The following is a 7,202-nucleotide window of genomic DNA, read 5'->3' as shown; positions in this document are numbered from 1 at the left end:
ACAGGCAATGGCTGATATAGGCCAGTATTGTGACTAAACCCCTTGGCAACTTGACAAACCTGGCAACTTTGTACAAACTTCTTCACATCCTGTGTAATTTGAGGCCAAAAATAATGTTCTCTAAGAATGGCAATGGTCTTATCCCAACCAAAATGTCCTGCCATCCCTCCACTGTGTTTCTCCTTAATCAAATTTTCCCTGATTGAACTCCTTGCAATGCACAATTGACTACCTTTGAACAACATGCCATCCTGAATCAAATAGTCTAACCACTTGGTTCTATCTATAGCAACAGTTTCTTTACAAGGTTTCCATGCTTCAGCAAAATCAGGATCCTCAGGGTACAAATTCTTGAGTTCATCAAACCCAACTACTTCAACCTGCATTGTTGTAAGCAACAACTGTCTCCTACTTAATGCATTTGCAACCCTGTTAGATTTTCCACTTCTATGCTTTAACATGAATGTATAACTCTGCAAGAATTCTACCCACTTCATATGCCTCTGATTCAACTTACCTTGGCTATTTAGGTACTGTAATGCCTGATGATCAGTATACAAAAAAAATTCCTTTGGCAATAAATAATGCCTCCATTTCATTAAGGCCTGAACTATCGCATAGAACTCTTGATCATAAATAGAATACTTCTTCTTTGCATCATTCAATTTTTCACTAAAATATGCAATAGGCTTACCTTCCTAGCTTAATACAGCCCCAATAGCACTACCACTAGTATCACAATCCACCTGGAATACTTTTCTAAAATCTGGAAGTGCCAACACAGGCTGTTCAGTCACCTTCTTCTTCAACAATTCAAAACTTCTCGCAGCTGCTGCAGTCCATTTGAACTCTTTTCTATCCCCTCTTATTGTATTAGTTAGAGGTGCACATATGCCACTGAAATTCTTAATAAACTTTCTGTAAAAACTAACCAAACCATGAAATGATCTTACCTCAGTAGCAGACCTTGGAGTAGGCCATTCCAAGATGGATTTTACCTTTTCTCGATCCATTTTGAGACCTTCAGGTGATATAACAAATCCCAAATAGACTAACTCCCTTTTTGCAAAGACACACTTCTTTAGATTAATTAACAGTTTCTCTTCCCTTAGCCTTTCAAGGACACTACGAATATGCAGTAAATGTTCTTCCAAAGTCTTGCTGAAAATTAAGATATCATCCAAATAGACAATAACAAATTTTCCCAATAACTTCTTAAGTACCTCATTCATGAGCCGCATGAAGGTGCTCGGGGCGTTCGTCAATCCAAAGGGCATGACTAACCACTCATAAAGACCCTCCTTGGTCTTGAAGGCTATTTTCCACTCATCTCCTTATCGAATCCATATCTGATGATAGCGACTCTTCAGATCTATCTTTGTGAAGTACTGAGCTCCACTCAAGCAGTCCATAAGATCATCCATCCTTGGTAAAGGAAATCGGTACTTGATGGTTATCCTATTTATAGCTCGAGAATCTGTACACATCCTCCACTCTCCATCCTTCTTTGGTGCAAGTACTGCAGGTACTGCACATGGACTCAGGTTCTCTCGAATCAAGCCCTTCCTCAACAGCTCCTGAACCTGTCTATTTAGCTCCTCTGTTTCAGTAGGAGTCATCCTGTGAGAAGCCTTGTTAGGAAAACTAGCTCCTGGAATTAGATCTATCTGATGACTGATTTGCCTTACTGGTGGCAATCCATCTGGAACATTATCAGAGATAATATCTCCAAATTCTCCTAGTAAATCTAAAACTTCAAATGGTATTTCACTACTACCTTCTTTATCTTTCCTAGGAATCAAAGCATAGCACATACGCTGATGTTTCATGCCATCTAAAAACTTCCTTCCATCAACAAGACAAATCCTAGCACTGCTACATACCTTTTCACCTTCCTTTTTCATGGGCTTCAATTTGTGGTGAACTCCATCCTTTGTCAGAGAGTATGTGTTTGCATGTCCATCATGTATTGCATGTCTATCAAACTGCCATGGTCTACCCAACAATAGATGGAAAACATCCATCGAAATAACATCACAGAGAACTTCATCATGGTAATTCCCAATTTTGAATTTTACTAAACATTGTTCACTTACCAGGACCTTATGATCATCTTTTACCCAAGAAATCCGATAGGGCTGGGGATGTTTCTCCCTCTTGAGCTTCAGCTTAGAGACCATCTCTTCTGATACCAAGTTATCAGTGCTACCACCATCAATGATCACATCACAACATTTATCCTCACACTTGCATCTGGTATGGAATAGAGCCCTCCATTGTCCTGGTTCATTCTCACCACTTAGTAGGACTCTTTCATTTACCAAGGTCTCTCCTCTTTCTGCATCCTCTGAATGTGATGACTGTGCATCCTCATCCACATGAGCAATCCTAGCTTGGCCCTCAGCCCTCCTATCTGTCCTTCCTTGTCATTGAGGGCATTCAAAGGCATGATGACATTTTTCATTGCAATGGAAACAGGTACCATGGAAGCCTCCTCTTCCTTGTCCATGTCTTCTACCTCTTCCTCTTTGATTTCCAAAGTCTTGATAACGGGAGCGGTTGAAACCCTCATTCCTCTGGTTCCTACTAGTACCCTCATCTTAATTTTTCTTTTGGCCTCCAGATGATCTACCACTTCCCCTTCCTCCTTGACCGTGCCCTCTTTGTCTTCCTTAAAACCTTTTACTCAACTTCTCTTCAACTCGCAGGGCAAACTGGTATGCTTCTTCAACGCTGGTCATTCTTACTAGACTTAATTCCTCCTGGATGCTAGGTCGTAACCCACTGATATAATGAGCAACCTTCTCCTTATTTGCTTCTGCATGCCTCGCTCTAATCAGGAGTCGATAAAACTCCTCTGTATATTCTTGGACTGATCTTCCTACTTGCTTTAACCCATGCATCTTCTTAAACAGATCAAGCTCGTAGTCCACAGGAATGAACCGCTTCTTCAATTTGTCCACCATGCGATCCCATCTTGTGATCTTCTCCTTTCCTCTTCTGAGTCTTTCCAGTTGAACCTCTTGCCACCAGATTTTGGCATGGCCTTTCAGTTTGGCCTTTGCAAACTTAACCCTGTCTGGGTCCCTTATATCCTCATACTCAAAGTATTCTTCCAGTTCATTGATCCAATCGATCAACTCATCTGGTTTCAAATTTCTCAAAAATATACCCACTTCAATTGTAGGTCTTTTCCCAAACCTAGTAATGGCCCTAAAAATCCTTTCCTCTACAGGATTCAGAACTTCTCCGTCAACTTCCATTACTTCCTCTTCATTTTCATCCTCACTATTGTCATCTGCGGCAATATTTGCTCCTCTATGAAGCTCCTCCTGCAATGCTTGTACCTATCTCTGGAGGGCTCTAACCTCCTCACTATCAATAGCTCTGGCGCTTCTGCCACACTCTCTTTGTGGAGGCATCTTCTAACTCGAATCCACAACCACACAGTCCTGGTGCAAACTGCCTCACAGTCGGCGCTCTGTCTACACACTCAAGAAAACCTGCTCTGAGACCACTTGATGGGGACACAACCCAACAACAGAATGGACACAATAGAAAAAGGGGAATTATATTAACTAAGAAAATAAGCTAGTACAAACAGTGCAGAGAAAATAAACTTCAAAACATGCCCTACGGGCTTACAATAGCATAACTCTGGAGAATATTTCTCCTTTTAGCACCTCCTCTCAAGCTCCAATCCGAACTGCCTTTTACAATGCCAAAAATGTCCTTAAATAGACCCTGGAGGGTTAAGGACTAGGAGTACATTCTAGAAAGTGCTAGTAGGCATCCACCGAAAAAAGAGAAGGTTCCAGAAGCTGCGTTAGAAGTCGGTGCAAATCTAGAAGAATCCAGAAATGGTAGCCGAACTTCCGAGAGGCATAACTTTTGAACCGTAGCTCCGATTGACGAACCGTTTACATTTTTGGAAAGCTCTCGAAGCGCTCTATAGCCCTATGGACAAGCTTCCCTTGTCCCCCATTTTTAGACCCTTTTTGAGGTCATTTAATGCCCCAAACCTGACTTTGAAGCATTCTTAGGAGGTCTCCAAAACTTGAAAAACTGCAATAACTTTCAAACCGTGGGGCGTTTTGACCTGATTCTTTTTGTAGAATGCTCTAAATAACAATTACATTCATCTGGCCAAGTCACACCTTCTAGGTCACCAAAATGATGGCCAAATTGCATGCTCCTATTTTTTCAAGATTTTCAAATGCACTGATAGTTGAACTATGAGAGTTGGAACCTTTATTTGAGCCAAATGGGTATCCAAAAATGTAAAGACATGAAACAGAAACTAAGTCTAAGTACATTTTTTTTGGGTGACACAAGATTGCCCTTATACCTCTGGATGCTCCTGCATCAGACACCCAGGGTAGATTGAAAAGTGACCCTGTCACTTTATGGATGGTAGAGGAAATCCCAAATGGGAAACCTCAGCTGCTAAAATCCAAGTTGAGTCCTCAATCAGTCGTCCTTTCCATTTGACCAAATACTCTTCATACTGCCTGTTTCTGGTACTCCTACCCACACGATGATCTAGAATGTCTTCTATCTCCTCCTTCTTAGAAGCAGGAATTGGACATGGCTCTAAAACCAACTCTTCATTTGCACCATCGTCATGATACTCTGTTAAATCTGCAATGTTGAAAATGGGAGAAATGTGAATACCATCTGGCAACTCCACCTCATATGCATTTCCTGAGTTATGTTTCTTCAAAAGTTTGTAGGGGCCAAATTTCTTCATTTTCAGCTTGTTGTAAGTACCAACTGGAAATCCTTCTTTTCGTAAGTGCACCATGAATAGATCCCCTACTTGGAATTCCTTATGTCTTCTTCTTTGATCAGCCCTAGCTTTATACTCTTGATTCATCTTGATAATGTGTTCTTGAACCTCCTCATGTAGACGCTTGATGTGTTCAGCAAATTCCTCAGCTTCAGCACTTGTTCTCTCCCCTTGTTCTATCTTCCTCAATTCTAGTGCAGTCCTTGGGCTATTTCGATATACAATTTGAAATGGTGATTTTCCAGTACTCCTATTTGCAGAGTTATTATAAGAAAACTCTGCCTGTGGTAGAATCAAATCCCATCCCTTGGGCTTATCTTCAACTAAACATCTCAACAAATTGCCCAGACTTCTATTTACCACTTCTGTTTGGCCATCAGTCTGTGGGTGATGTGTGGAACTGAATTTCAAGTCTGTTCTCAACTTCTTCCACAATGTCCTCCAGAAATACACCACAAATTTAGTATCTCGGTCAGAAACTATACTCCTTGGAAGACCATGTAGTCTTACCACCTCTTTGAAAAACAAGTCTGCAATATGGACAACATCATGAGTTTTGTGGCATGGAATGAAATGTGCCATTTTGGAGAACCTATCAACCACCACGAATATTGAGTCATTACCCCTTTGTGTCCTTGGCAATCCAAGAACAAAATCCATACTTATGTCCTCCCATGGCCTTGATGGAACAGGCAATGGCTGATATAGGCCAGTATTGTGACTAAACCCCTTGGCAACTTGACAAACCTGGCAACTCTGTACAAACTTCTTCACATCCTGTGTAATTTGAGGCCAAAAATAATGTTCTCTAAGAATGGCAATGGTCTTATCCCAACCAAAATGTCCTGCCATCCCTCCACTGTGTTTCTCCTTAATCAGATTTTCCCTCATGGAACTCCTTGGAATGCACAATTGACTACCTTTGAACAACATGCCATCCTGAATCAAATAGTCGAACCACTTGGTTCTATCTGCAGCAATAGGTTCTTTACAAGCTTTCCATGCTTCAGCAAAATCAGGATCCTCAAGGTACAAATTCTTGAGTTCATCAAACCCAACTACTTCAACCTGCATTGTTGTAAGCAACAGCTGTCTCCTACTTAATGCATCTGCAACCCTGTTAGATTTTCCACTTCTATGCTTTAACACGAATGTATAACTCTGCAAGAATTCTACCCACTTCATATGCCTCTGATTAAACTTACCTTAGCTATTTAGGTACTGTAATGCCTGATGATCAGTATACAAAACAAATTCCTCTGGCAATAAATAAAGCCTCCAGTTCTTTAAGGCCTGAACTATCGCATAGAACGCTTGATCATAAACAGAATACTTCTTCTTTGCATCATTCAATTTTTCACTAAAATATGCAATAGGCTTACCTTCTTGGCTTAATACAACCCCAATAGCGCTACCACTAGCATCACAATCCACCTGGAATACTTTTCTAAAATCTGGAAGTGCCAACACAGGCTGTTCAGTCACCTTCTTCTTCAGCAATTCAAAACTTCTCACAGCTGTTGCAGTCCATTTGAACTCTTTTCGATCCCCTCTTATTGTATCAGTTAGAGGTGCACATATGCCACTGAAATTCTTAATAAACTTCCTGTAAAAACTAACCAGACCATGAAATGATCTTAACTCAGTAGCAGACCTTGGAGTAGGCCATTCCAAGATGGCTTTTACCTTCTCCGGATCCATTTTGAGACCTTCAGGTGATATAAAAAATCCCAAATAGACTAACTCCCTTTTTGGAAAGACACACTTCTTTAGATTAATTAACAGTTTCTCTTCCCTTAGCCTTTCAAGGACACTACGAATATGCAGTAAATGTTCTTCCAAAGTCTTGCTGAAAATTAAGATATCATCCAAATAGACAATAACAAATTTTTGCCAAGAACTTCTTAAGTACCTCATTCATGAGCCGCATGAAGGTGCTTGGGGCGTTCGTCAATCCAAAGGGCATGACTAACCACTCATAAAGACCCTCCTTGGTCTTGAAGGCTGTTTTCCACTCATCTCCTTCTCGAATTCATATCTGATGATAGCCACTCTTCAGATCTATCTTTGTGAAGTACTGAGCTCCACTCAAGCAGTCCATAAGATCATCCATCCTTGGTAAAGGAAATCGGTACTTGATGGTTATCCTATTTATAGCTCGAGAATCTGTACACATCCTCCACTCTCCATCCTTCTTTGGTACAAGTACTACAGGTACTGCACATGGACTCAGGCTCTCTCGAATCAAGCCCTTCCTCAACAGCTCCTGAACCTATCTATTTAGCTCCTCTGTTTCAGTAGGAGTCATCCTGTGAGCAGCCTTGTTAGGCAAACTAGCTCCTGGAATCAGATCTATCTGATGACTGATTTGCCTTACTGGTGGCAATCCATCTGGAACATTATCAGAGATAAT

The sequence above is a fragment of the Cupressus sempervirens genome, chromosome 7 (assembly GCF_028749045.1).
Source record: "Cupressus sempervirens isolate cs-2001-9-10 chromosome 7, ASM2874904v1, whole genome shotgun sequence".
In the NCBI taxonomy this organism is placed as follows: Eukaryota; Viridiplantae; Streptophyta; class Pinopsida; order Cupressales; family Cupressaceae; genus Cupressus; species Cupressus sempervirens.
This window is presented reverse-complemented; position numbering follows the sequence as displayed.